The 14,529-nt window shown below is 33.6% G+C and overlaps 1 pseudogene; it reads right to left on the bottom strand.

Moving 5' to 3' along the window:
• Positions 1 to 1,858: 1,858 nt before the first annotated feature.
• On the bottom strand, positions 1,859 to 1,977 carry LOC111729381 (annotated as a pseudogene).
• Positions 1,978 to 14,529: the final 12,552 nt, after the last annotated feature.

Below are 14,529 nucleotides of genomic sequence, written 5' to 3'. Positions count from 1 at the left end.
ACACTTTTATCTAGCCCTAGTGTTTTCCTGGCATACAACCTCCTAATCTAGTTCTGTGCCTAAGAGGTAATTTCAGCTCCATGTGTCAAAAAGGAACTCTTGATATTTTCTTCTTCCATACCATTCTCTATAATCCTGGTTTTAACTCTGTCTCTTTACATCACTCAGCAATCCAGCCAGAAACTCAAGCACAAACATAGTTCTTATTAATTCCTTTTTCTTAACTCCTAGTGACTAACTGTAAAGGCCCCCAATTCTACCTCCAAAATATATCTCATAGCTATCTTTAACTCTGTTGATACCATGCTAGTCTAAGCCACCTCTCTTATGAATTGCCACAGCTACTTCCTGACTTATTCTTGACTTACCTGCTACCAAGATCCCATCAGAGAACAGATGGCATAAAACAAGGTGTGAATGCGGTCGAGGAACTAATAAGAGATGGTAAAACATGTCTGGGCCAGCCCAAAGTATAAGGATGGAGGCATGAAAGTGGTTACTCGAACTTGGTATAAGAAGTGACTGTAGGAACCCTTCCCTCACCCTACCACCTGACAACAGCTGAAGCCTTTGGTAGAAGACCATGGGGGCTCCCAAACCTCAGCTCAGCAGGTATGTTTTGGGGGGGAAAAGTTCTCCCCATTTTTCTCTCCTTCCATTCTCTGAAGTTGCCATTGGCCAAATCTAATGGGAGTCTAAAAGGCTAGAGTATCTGATTGATACTGTGTATAAAGATAAGCCTCCCCAATAGACGAAGGAAGAAAGTGAATAAGGAGTGCCAGAAAATATCCAACACACTTCACCACAATCCTTTCTCCATACAGTAAAGTGATCTTTCAATAATACCATTTATACCATGTGAATCAAATATGTAAAATACCCATTGTAGCTAGAATGAAATTCACACTTTTCACCATGCTTTCTTCTGCTTGACTTTTCATTCAGAACTCTTCTTTATGTCTCTCTCCTTCCCTCTCCCTCTCCCTCTCCCTCTGTATTCCAACTCCACTGGTACAGAACACAGGCAGCTCCATGATGATTAAAAATTTTTGCACTTCCTCTGTCCAGAATGCTCTTAACTTCATCTTTTTGCAAACTACCAAAAAAAAAAAAAGTCAGTATCTAGTGCAACCAAATGGTGACTAATTTCTATGAAGAACAACAAACAGGGCAAGGCAGAAAGGGGCAGTGTTGTATTGTTTTATACATAGTAGTCATGAGGACTTCTTTAATAAGCTTATGTTTAAGTAGAGACCTGGAAGGAAGTTAGGGAGACATTCAGGTACTCTCAGTGAAGAGTACTTACAACAGAGGAAACAAGTATAAAACATTTGAGGCCAGAGAAGGTTTGTTGCATTTTAAAAATAAAGTGCCTGAATGACTGGCCCAGTGGGGAAAGAAAGAGCCAAAGAAGACAAGTCAAAGACTTAAAGGGACCAGATCAGGAAGGGCTTTATAGGCCATTGTAAGGATGTTCGCTTTTATTGTGAATGAAATGAGAAGTCGTTAACAGGTTTTTATCAGGGCAGTTAAATGACCTGATTTAAATTTTAAAAGGATTACTCTCATAGCTGCCTTGAGAATAGACTATAGGAAGGCAAAGATGAGAACTGGGCAACTACATAGGTGCCTAATCCTGTACCCAGGTTAGAGATATTGACAGCTCAGACAAGGTCGTGAAAAGTTCTTGCATTTGGGGTATTTTGAGGGAAATGCATGCAGGATTTCTTGATGGATTGGACAAGGAATGTGAGAAAAACAAAGATGTCAAGAATTGCTCCAATGTTTTAGCACCAGATTACAAATTGCATTTTGTTATAAACACCCTTTTACAGTGGGTTTTTTTTTTTTTTTTTTATGCCTACAACTCCCAGTCTTCCTAGTTGGTCTCCCATCCAAGTACTAACCAGGCCCAACCCTGCTTAGCTTCCAAGATCAGACAAGATCTGGCTTGTTCAGGGTGGCATGGCCGTAGACTCTTTTATAGTTTTAATTTGTTTCACATGAATGGATTTTTATCTCCAATATCATTGTCAGCATCTGGAAATAGAAGACTTGATGGGGTCGACCTTAATTGCCTATTAAAGTGTTTCATACCTTGTAGACACTCAGTAATTATCTGCTAAATGGTTAACGGTGCTTTATTCCTTCTTTTTGATATCAATCTTGATGATGTACTAGTTCTGAGATATAAATAGGGCTTTCTCAGATTATGAACTAACAAAAAAAATACACAAATTTCCAGTTGGTATACAAATAGGATATGGCAATTATTGGCTTTTTCAGGCTAAGGAAATTTTCTAATAAGGAGAAACCGAAAGCCCTAAGAGTATGACTTTTGTTTTTCCTAAAGCATCCAACAAAGTAACAGGCTCAGAGAAGGAACTCAATTATTATTTTGTTCCATTTAAATGAAATAGGATTTAGAAGTTTTAAAAATTCTTTTGACATATATTCCAGCCTAAGGGACAGCTGATGTATATGTCGCCCTATTCTAGTTATATAAAATTGGCATTTTGAGTGGATGTAATTGTAATAGATCAAGATAAATGTACTTATAAAAAATTGTATGGACATACTTAGGGAATTGTTCTATATATATAAGCTATACACAAATATACATATGTATATAATAAAGTAATATTGTGCATGATAGTGTCAATGGTTTTATTTTCATATACAGCTAATTACTTCAGAAATTATATAGATGACACTTTAATTTTAGTTATAATTGGGCTGTTTAAATCAAACAAACCTAATGTATAAATCAGTTTGAATTTGTACCTATAAAATAGAAATTAATGGTTCATAATACATTTTCCATTATTCAAAATAATCTCAAGAGTTTCAGTCTAGCATAACGACTACATAAGACCCTTGTTATTAAAATTATATATGGGACCATTATAGTTGAAGTGAATAATAAATGCTTTCAATCATATCTGTACATTTTATGAACTATTTTTTTCTGACATTATAATTAAAACTAACTTGAAATTTTTAATACACAATATAATCTTTTCCCCTTTTGAAATGTATTTCTTTTCATAATGCTACTTACTCTTTCAGTGTCATATGGGTGTGAAGGGAATACATTTACTTTAGTTCACTGTTTGCTGTTGATTAAGGGCCTGAGAGTGATTAAAGTTACATGTTAACTTTAAGATTTTTATCCTATAGAGATGCAGATAATTTCTGCCTGGTACAATAGAAAATATCAAAGTTTATAGTCAATGGCCCTTTTAAATTTAAACAGCTTTATATCTAAATCAGCAATCTTATCCTAATACTGGCTATTAACATTGAGCTTCTCAAATGCCCTTTGAATCACTGGTGTGTGTATATGTGTGTTCCAATAAAATTTTATTTACAAAGACAGGTGTGGGCTGGATTTGGCCTATGAGCTGTGGTTGCCAACCTTTACTGTATGGTATTTAACTGTAGCACAAAGTTGTTAGCAACCATATGAAAATATTTAACTCCCCCATTTAGTTTTTCTTCCTTGTTATCAGGCAAGTAGGCTTAATTTGGCTTTCTCCTACACTCAGGAGCTCAGAACTGATTCTGTTTAAGGGAGTGGCATAGGCCAGCTCTGGTTCACCAGTGATGTTTAGATATCAAATCTCCAGAGTGTTTGGTGTTGACATCTATGTTTTGTCTGCTCTTCTTTCCCCACTTCAGCCACACTGAAGGCAGTACCATCTGTCCTGAAGTTTGGAAATATCTTTGAACCAGTTTTAACATTTTACTGCTTCTTTCTTAAATGAGTTAAATAAAACACGTGTTGTGTTTACTATGTATTTACTTAAGACTCATGATCTTACCAATATAAAATCATTCTGTGACAGTATAAAGAAAATTGCAAACTTTGAATTGCTATAAAGAAGCTATGTAAAATGTATCATGAATAATCTCATAACACAAAGATAGCCACATTTTTTATTATTTATTATAATTTTTTCTTTTTCTATTTTCCTCTCTGTAATGGTTTGAAAGATTTTCTATCAAAATTTATGATCATCTGGAATCTCAGGATGGGAACGTATTTGAAAATAAATTTTTTGCAGATGTAATTAGTTATGGATCTTGAGATGAAATTATCTTGGATTTAGAGTGGGCTCTAAATCCAATGAGTGGTTTTCTTATGAGAAGAGATGAAGAAGACACAAAGACACAGGAAAGAAAGCCATGGGAAGAAGGAGGCAGAGAATGGAGCTATTGTTGCCACAAACCAAGGAAGCCAGAAGCCACCAGATGCCAGAAGAGGCAAGGGAGGATCCTTCTCTAGAGCCTTCAGATGCAGCGTAACCCTGCCAACACCTTGATTTTGGATTTCTTGCCTCCAGAGCTATGAGAAAACACATTTCTGTTTTTTTAAGCATCCCAGTTTATGGTAATTTGTTATGGCAGCTCTAGAAAACTAATACACTTTCCATTTTGATTATTTTATATGTGTTTCACAGAGAAGCCTGAGGGGCTTTCCCTGTAAAATAATCCTATGTACCTCAAGACAGTCATTTTTCACTTTTTTTTTTTTTTGGTCACATCCACTTATTTTCTTCAAATAAAATTTTACATAGTCAAGCTTATAACTATGAATCATGTGTAATTATGAGTTTATCTCTCTTTTTTTAAATTAAATGAGTTTTCCCCAGTAGTATTAAAACCTGTTTTGATATCATTTTATTATCTATAAACTAACCCCTCCTAGAAAGATATTATAATTTCTTTAAATCCTTCCGTATTTTTGGAAATTAAAGTTTTAGTTATTTGATTTTTTAAAGTAATGTCCTACACATCAATCCTTGTCTATTTCCTTAAAGAGGTATTTAGTGAAATGGAAAATACCAAGTGAAAAATTAAGAACATTTTTTGAAGTCTCTTGATTCATAATGAAAAACTGTGCCTTCACATATACCCCAGAGTATTCAGTATTAGCATTTTAATTGCCAATTTATGAAAAAGAAAATTATGTTGCTTAAATAAAAATTTTAAATTATTAGCAAATTTTAATCATTTAAAACCATTTATTAACCATTTGTATAAGATATTTTAAAAATTAATCTGCTTGTGTCCCTTGCCTACTTATAATTTAGGGTTTGTGTTAATTTTCTAGGGCTGCCCTAAGAACATATCCTGCACTGGGAGGGTTAAATGAGCAGAAAGAAAGCAGAAATTACTGACTCACAGTTCTGGGGGCTAGAAACCCAAGCTCATGTTGGCTGGGTTAGTTCCTTGTGAGGACTGTGAGGAACAACCTGTTCCATGCCTCTCTCCTAGCTTCTGGTGGTTTGCTGGCAATCTTAAGTGTCCCCTGGATTGTAGATTCATCACCCTGATCTGTGCCTACATGTTCATAAGGCATTCTTTATGTATGCATGTATGTCTGTGTCCAACTTACCCCTTTTCATAAAGACACTGGTAATATTGGATTAGGACACACCCTAATAAACTTATTTTAACTTAATTACCTCTGTAAAGACTCCAGATAAAGTCACATTCTGACTTAATAATGGTTTAGAGTTCCAACATATCTTTTTGAGGGGATACAATTCATCTCAGAGCAGTCAATGTTTTTCACTTCTTTATAAATATTAAAAATATTAAGTACCTATAATGTTTTTACAGATATATTTTCCAGACTTATTGCTTGATTTTTAATTCTCTTTGTAATCAGAAAGTTTGTTTCATTTTGTTTTGCTTCTAATATCTTGTTTGCATGCATTTTATTCAAATATATTTTATATTTTTGTATGGTCAGATTCATTTATTTTTTTTTATTTTATCGATTGATCTTAAAGTTAGAAAATTACTTTATATGGAGATTTAAAAATTACTCATTTCTGTTTTCTACTTAAAACAACTTTAATTTTTTTACATTTAAAATTTACTCTTCTGTTCATCTGGAATTTGTTTCATATTCTCTTTTAAAATGATTTTCCAGAGCACATTTTAATATATGAAACTTGAGCAAAGTGATATTTTTTCTCCATGTGCCATACAAAATCTTAATGCTCTTAAGTTAAAACTTTCGCTTTACTCAATGACAAATAACAAGCTTCTTTTTTTTTATCCCAGATCTTATTTTTTAGTCTATATTTTAACCAATCTTACATGATGTATAATATAGAAGTCTTGAATCTCACTACTTGAGTGTGAGACTTTGAGTAAGAAATTTAACTTTTCTGGATTTTTATTTCTTTATGTGTAAAATAAAGACATTCAACAATATTTTCACTGAAATATCTCAAGACCTAAAGTTCTATGATTCTTCCTACCCAGCCTCTTGTAAAATTGAGATAATACAATTATTTGTAGACAAATACAGAAGGAAAGCATTGCATAATATAAAGGGTGAAAACTGAGAGTCACAAGACAATATCAATAGTCTTGGTGTCAGTTTTCAGAAAATATGTTTATTTAAGAGCTCAGTTTTTTCCAATTTAAAATAAGTAGAGTTGTTTAACATGATCTAGCAGATTAGGAATGTTATTAGAAAATAGGGAAAAGGAGATTTTTGGCAGCACTGAGTGCTTCAGTGATCACTATGGAATGGCTGATGGAAAAATAAAAATGGTGGACAATAGATAGAAAAAAATGTCTTTCAACATTTTTAAGTGTTGATTTCATGTTGCAGTTAACAGAATTGATTATTGGTACTGTACTTTAGGTTGACATATTTATTTATCATAAATATATTCTCCTGCTGTGTGACATAGTTGGCCAAATGAAGGCAAGAAGAAAATTAAATTCAGTGATCAGATTATGCCATGTCTTTCAGAAAAACTATTAGCAATAATGACATTAAGAATGCATACTGCATAGATTTCTTCCAGTTATTGAAGAGAAAATATTCAAATGCTAATAAAATAAGTTGTCTAAATGGATGTTCATTCTATTTTTTACCTACTCACCGTTAAAAACAGAGTCCCAACCTTGAAGAGCACCTTCTGTGCTGTTCTACAAGCAGGAGCTCAACATACAGTTATGTCACTGGATACCAGCCCTAAGTCCCTTCTCGTTCTGTTTTGCCTTCACGAAAGGGATGACTTTTTAAAGCCTTTAAAGTAGAGTAAATATGATCAAATGGAAGAAAGTTTGGTGCTTCTCATTCGTCAGAATTTTTTTCCCATTTTTCATTTTCAATTAGCCCTGAGATATTATTTCTGAAGTTATTTTCCTTCCTTTTCATCTACTCATGTGAACTGAGGGAGAGGAAAAGACTAGGAAAATTAAGTAATATCTATTTTGTTCCGTTGTTTTCCTGCGTCTGTGACCTTTTCCTTAATCAGCATGAGATCCATTATTTTTTTATACCTGGTGGGTTGGGGGTAAATTAAGATTTATTGCAGCAAAAATAAAAAGAGAAGTAATTCATATTTAGCTTCAGACACCTAAGATAGCATTTTCAAGATTTCAGTGAGAAAATCAGCTTGGATTCCATAGTGAGTGAGTGTGACTTCTCTATTAAATCAAGAAATAGACCTAGATATATAGGATTTTATGTAAGGGAGGTTATAGTCAGAGAGAAAATAAAATCATGGTCTAATTGAATCAAGGAAATAGAAATTAGGTTAAATGGTTGGATTATCATTATTTGGGTTAAATTATGAAATTTGGTGGTCTTTAGAAATCTATAGATTGTTAAAGGTGATTTGAGAAACTCACTTCTCTCTATTTTCCATGAAGAGCCACAGCCTCTTGGAGAGGCCCCAGCTAGGACTCTCTTCTGAAAGACACCATAGACATTTGAGGCCTCTGCCCCAAATGGAGCTGCAAGTTCACATTAGCCACACATAGGGGACAGTTTAGACTTTATGGTACCTGAAACTCACACGATTCTTAGAGTTTCACTGGAAAAAAATAGAAAATTACAGATAAAAAATTAAGAACAAAAATGAGCATGTATATTCAGAATGAAAAAATAATTTAGAAAAGAAAATTTAAATTTTCAAAAGCCGTAAGATGGTCTTTAAAATACCGAAGGAAAAGGATATAACTAATGGTTATTAATTAGCTACCTGACTCACATCTACAATACATTTCATCTCTACATTATTGACTGCTTATACTTTAATTGCTTCTTTATATGATAAGTTTGTAGCACCCCTCTACAGAGAGATTAGAAAAGTAACTCTGTCTCTCTTCTAGCATGTTCAATAGAAATTAACTTTTTAAAAATTATCATTTGAAAATCAATTTCTTTGTATCAGTTTATAGTATCAGTTTAAAAAAATATTTTGTCTTCATGACATAATTAATAATGCCATGTAGATCTGTAAATAGATTGCTATCAAATCTGTCAAGCTTCTGTCACATGAGCTTTAAAATCTGAGGGCATTCAAAGTCCTTAAATACGTTTTATGTTGATTACATTATTTCTAGAAGCCTTTCAAGACTTACCAGTAATTTAACTTGCATAGCAATTTCTGCAAATTATAAAAATGCATTATTTTAAGTTTAGACTACATATATTCTCAGCTAAATGTCCCCATAGGCTGATTCCAGAATTTCCCATAGTCGTGCCAATGCTACCAAGCAAGACAGGAAATGTGACAGAGAGGAAATCAGAGTGGAAACAGCCAGTAGTCTTTATCAATTGTAGTTAATATGTATTAGTTTTGCAAATTTCATAAAAAGTATCACCTTGTGAATAAATTCCAGAACCCTAGAAGGGACCTGTGCAAGTGAGGGACTCTGAAACTTAACTTGTGTGGCTTTCATGATCATTCCATGTCTGGCTTGGAAAGAAGCCCTCACATTCTCGGGGAAAAGATGGATCTCATAGAACTAAAGAATCTAAAAGAGAATATGTAAGTTTAAAAATACTTTTAATTTATTATAATGAACCAGTGTTTCACATTTGAATAAATTTACTGTTCTCTGCTGTTCCTTCACCACCCTTCCTTTCCTAGCTACCCAGGAAATGGGAGCTTAGGTGAATATTACATCTGTCCATTGAAAATAAAGGAGATGTATTTCCTTTGTGCTTCTGAATATAATATGAATAAATGTGAGGCATTATTACATATGTTTTTCAAGTTGATATTTATTTACTTTTAATGTAGTTATAATATTGAATTATACTATACAAAAATTTTTAAATTTTATCATTGTTTTTGATTTTTATTATTAGACCTATAGAATAAAAGCTTTAAATTGCTCATTCAGAATTGCTTAATATTATTCTAAGGTCAATGTCAAGAGCTGGTGCCCAATAAGACATCAGGAATGTGATGGGAACTGACCTATAAGGTGCAGAAATTCCGATAGTCCGCTGCCCTTTGTAGTTACTTGGTTCATCATCTATTTTTTCCTTTTTCTTTTTTTTTTTTAGCCAAGCTCATGATCAGGCCTAGGTAAATTTATGATGTAGACTTCACAGGTAGGTTAGATTCCACAATGCAAAGATGATCTAGTAAAATCACATTAGTTAATCCTCTAATTAGGTTGCTGACTCAGCACATTCCTTTAGCTGATAATAGACAGGAGGATAGGAAAAGAGTCAATAGTGCAATGGGAATAGATTCCATTAACAAGCACTGAGGACTTCATATGTGCTCCTCTTTATTAAGCATCTATTCTCCCCAGTGATAAGAGTAGAAAATAGAACTGTAAGCAATTATATTTTGTTTTGGGAGGATATGATATTCAGGTAAACCTTTTTAGGGCAGGTATTATCTAGGTTGGGATGTAAGGTGGAAGAATTAGGTAACAGGAGAATAGGTGATTCAAGGCCAAGTGAATAGCACTGTAGCAGTGCGGGGTAAGAACATGGCATATTTTTAGTTTAGAAAGAAAATTTGAACTGCAAGGTTGACATTGGATTGGAAGCAAGGATTGGGGAACAATCAGGAATATTTTACAGGGGAGAGTTCTTGAGTGGCTGCTGGAAAACCTTAGTCCTTTTACTCCTTAGAGACTTAAATATTTAATTAAGGAGAAAGCAATGTAACAGTTATTTCTTGCCACTTGATTACTAGAATCCTTCGTCACCTCAAAAGCTCACATTCTTATCTTCAGGAAGTGAAAAGAAAATGGTTAGACCATATATGCATATATATTTTATGAACTCTAATTTTCTTTAAGTTTGGTAGTTTACATTAACTTTTGTAACATTTAGACAGGTTAACACTTTCAGAAACAAAACATAAAAACTAATGCCAAAGCCTACCCTGGGATAGGCATTTTCACATGTGTTATTTCATAATCCTCACACACACACACACACACACACACACACACACACACACACACACACAAATCTTTAAATCATTATGGGATTTTCCAGGTTAGAAAAGATGCTTAAAGACCTTGAGCATGAGATTAAACAAGTTTATTGGAGGAGAGCCAAACTTTAACAGAGATCACCTGTGTTTATCTGTCTAACAAAATTAAAAAATAATAAATTTTGAATGAAGCTTAATTAAGGCTAATACCATAAAGCAAGTTCCTAAAATTTGACTTTTACTCATGTTTTAAATGCGTATGTTTATGAACTAGAGTATTCATAATAAATTGCCAGTTAAAATTTTTTTAAATGTTTGTATTTTGACTGCACAACCTCACATTCAAAAGAAATCTTAACTCAGGAAAAATGCATTATGTATACAAGGCCAAGTCCCATATTTTCAATTATTTTTACATGGTATGCACCCTGTCTTCAGAACAATCAATTAGACTCTTGCCTCCTGATATGAATACCCGAATACAAATTAAAAAGGGAAAGCATGTACACAACATCAGAATATAGATCAATATCATTACCCAGATTAGTTTGTAATGTTCCGTTTAGAGCATGGTTATAATCGGGAAATATTACAGGTATTAATCATGGTAACAATGACAAATATCTGTAATCACTTTTGGAAAACCATATTTATAAATTTAGAGACATTTCAGAGTTGGCTTAAAGTTCTTAGTTAAGTTATATAGTGTAATTCTTAAATGTATATATTAAAGAAGTCTCACAAGATGTATATTATTGTAATCTATTTCTTTAATCAATGCAGAAGTTCATATTTCAACTAAAAGGAATGTAAGACTATTTAGAAGGAAACTAACTCTATTGTGACTACCACGTGAACCCCTCCCTCAATCTTTCTTTTCTTGCCATTAGAACAGTCTTTCCAATTATGAGACATATGCAGTAACCAGAGCTGGAATCTGTCACTGACCTTAACATCACTATGCAAAACGATACTCAGGAGTGAAAATGTACTCAGGATGAGTTGTATAAGTTGTCAGAGTACTGACAGAAAGTAGAAGAGATAAAGTGGTCTTTGATTTAAAGATAGTCTGTGTAGGAGACAAGAGCACATACCTGGAGTATGCTTCATTTGTTTTTTTAGACCCACCAGGAATGCACATTCAAGCACAGTCATGTACAGCGCTTAAAAATTTTAACAGCTTGCTGTTCTAACTGCTGTACAATTACACTGCTGTACAATTACAGTAAGGTTCAGGATGACTGCTGTGAAGAGCCAGAGTTTGGCATAATTCAGATAAAGAAAGTCAGTAGTTTGGGGAGAAAAGACTGACATAATAGATCTACCACGTAGCTGGCTGCCGGTGCCGACATGTTTCCTACACGGTGCTTCTTTTCTCTTAGTGATCAGAATGAGGCTGATAAAAGAAAGCTCTAGGAGGGCTAAAAGCACCTCTTGTTTTTCCTTCACTGATGAGAGAAGCTGTAACCACAAGAGAGTTGTTGATTATAATGGGAATGATCAGAGTTGGTAGGCACAGGTATTGACTATCAAGAGCAAGAAGTAGGTGGAGTATTCCAGCTTTAGGGAATGGTAACACTAGAGCTATTTGGTTATACTTAGGAAGTTTAGGGTGAAATTTAAAAGTATTACCTAAGATTCTATTTCATCTATATAACCAAGCATGATAAAAGTGGCAGTTGTGCTTCTTTCGTACCAACAAGACATTATATCAACACTGTAGTGCAAACAGCTTGGGTTAAAATACTGGGACCCTTTATATTTGCTGTGACTTTAGGCCTCAGTCTCTTCAAGAGAATTGTAAAATGGAAATAAGAGTACTACTCAAAAGAGTTCTTGTGAGAATAAAGACAAAGTACATAAAATAAGAACGTTCTGGAAATAATAAATATTATATTTTATTATTAAGACAAGGACACTTGGTCTCCACAGTTGTAAGAAGACCTAAGACAATTACAAAACAAGAATATAAAAAACTTCTGGTAAAGGTCATTACAATTGCTTTTATATATACCATCACCACTATTCTCTGTCTTCTTCAAAAACTCAAACTATAAAGACATATGGTTATTGTTTAGAGAAGGGATATTTTAAAAGCTGCAGACATCAACCCCAGTGGATCCCTGGAGGTTTTACTGTATCAACTGATAACTGATTGTGACTGAGTTTATCTCACAATAGGTGAGACAAATGGTTTATATTTTTCCAATACCTATGTTACAAATTAAGGAGTGTATACTTGGAAAGTATATTTACAATTGAAAAAAAAAATTGAACTGGTGGTTCCCTAATCCATCAGGTAAATGTTGGATGGAGTTATGCTGCTACTGACCAGGTAAGAAGCCTTTGGTTCTCCTTCTATTTTCTCTGCTTATAAACCAAAGTAACATTCTATCTCCAGAAATACCCTTGAGATTTCAGTTGCCACCAAAGATTTCCTAGATGTGGTTATTCTGATAGCTCTCTTTTATTTTTCAGCTTTGGTGTGGTCAAAACATACTGAGTCTTAGAATATTAACTTCAGTTTAACAAGAGTTTAACATGTTTTGTTGTTTGCATACGTTTTCACACACCTCTTTTTGGGAGCATACTAAATACCACATATATATATGGAAGGGGAAGATTTCTTTCAAATTAGTCATCAAGAATACGGTCCACCTCTTCATCATAGGACATTACATTTCTCTTAACAATATGATGATGTCATAATACTTGGCATTAGAATAAAGGAATTGTAGGTATTCTCAATTCTTTTAAAAAATTAGTGATAGAGATTGAAAACAAAGCCTGTAGGAATGTATATATTAATGAAGTTCTTTTCAGCCTAAAGATATGGACAAATTGTAATTTCCTCCAAGGTTAAAAACGACTTTCACTCCTTTTAATTTAGAAGAAGGTATAGTATTTAATTGCCCTCCTATTTTGGAGGCATCTTATTTTCCTTCCTAGGTAGACTTCACCGCCTAATAATTTATTGTGGCTGTTCTACTGTACTTCACTTTGTTTACTTTATAGAACCATTAAAGAATTTTAAGCTGGCTTAGTGTGAGGTGCCCTTCCAGTTAGTTCCTATGATACTGCTGATTCGGGGAAGTCTATAGTTTCTAACGAAGCAGAATCTCAAGAGATAAAACTTCAAAAGAGGACATTTAATTGTGGCCCCTGAGGTTTAGACACAAAATTATACATTTTGTAGCAGAATACCACTTCCCTTTTGAAAATGAATATGTGTCTAGAATACAAATGCCTGATCATGAAAAATAAGTGATCTTGAGACATGAATTGACCACATGACCTATTATTTATTATATGATCCACCAAACTATGTTTGGATATGCCCAGATGAAGTCCACCATTAAATGGAAGTGGTCTATTTAGGATTAAGTACCTGGGTACACCAAATGAACAAATTTTCCCAATATTCATTGACTCTATGTAGGTCACATTGCTTTTCTTCCTCACTTAGTCTATGCTTATGGGTATATAGAAAATTCTGTTTAACTTAAAAAGGATAAAAGTCTTAAGAAATGCTTATAGGGAATTCTGCAGGATATGAAAGCACTACCCAAAAGTGAATTGCTGCAGCATTGGAGCTCTCATAATAGTGAATTGAAAGACAATGGAGTGAGTAAATTCTCCCATTCAGCAGAACTTCAAGTAAAACATTGTACAGTTTGTTATGCCTGAAAGGAAGTCTAGATTGAAATCTGAATTTACCTTTATTTGGGGAGAGTGCAGATATTTGGCTGAATTATCAAAGACTTGAAAGAAGTACAATTGGAGGACTTGTGCTCTAGGGTTTTGGATAAAGATGGTGTGGATGAAACATTTTTTAAAATATAGTTTTTATTTTTCAAATTACAGTTGGCATACAATATTATGTTAGCTTCAGGTGTACAACATAGTTATTTGACATATAATTTATGAAGTGATCGCCGTGATTAATCTAGTACCCATCTGACACCATACATAGGTATTATAATATTATTAACTATATTCCCTGTGCTATACTTTACATCCCTATGACTATTTAGAAACTACCAACCTGTACTTTTTAATTCCTTCCCCTTTTTCACTCATTCTCTCAAACCCCACCCTTTTGAAAACCATCAAAATATTCTCTGTATCTATGATCTTGTTTCTGTTTTGTTTGTTTGTTTATTTACTTTGTTTTTTTAATTCCACATATAAATGAAATCATATGATAGTTGTCTTTCCCTGTCTGACTTATTTCATTTAGCATATACTCTCTAGGTCCATTCATGTTGTTGCAGATGGCAAGATTTTATTCCATTTTTTA

The sequence above is a fragment of the Pteropus vampyrus genome, unplaced genomic scaffold (genome assembly GCF_000151845.1).
Source record: "Pteropus vampyrus isolate Shadow unplaced genomic scaffold, Pvam_2.0 Scaffold260, whole genome shotgun sequence".
In the NCBI taxonomy this organism is placed as follows: domain Eukaryota; kingdom Metazoa; phylum Chordata; class Mammalia; order Chiroptera; family Pteropodidae; genus Pteropus; species Pteropus vampyrus.
This window is presented reverse-complemented; position numbering and strand designations above follow the sequence as displayed.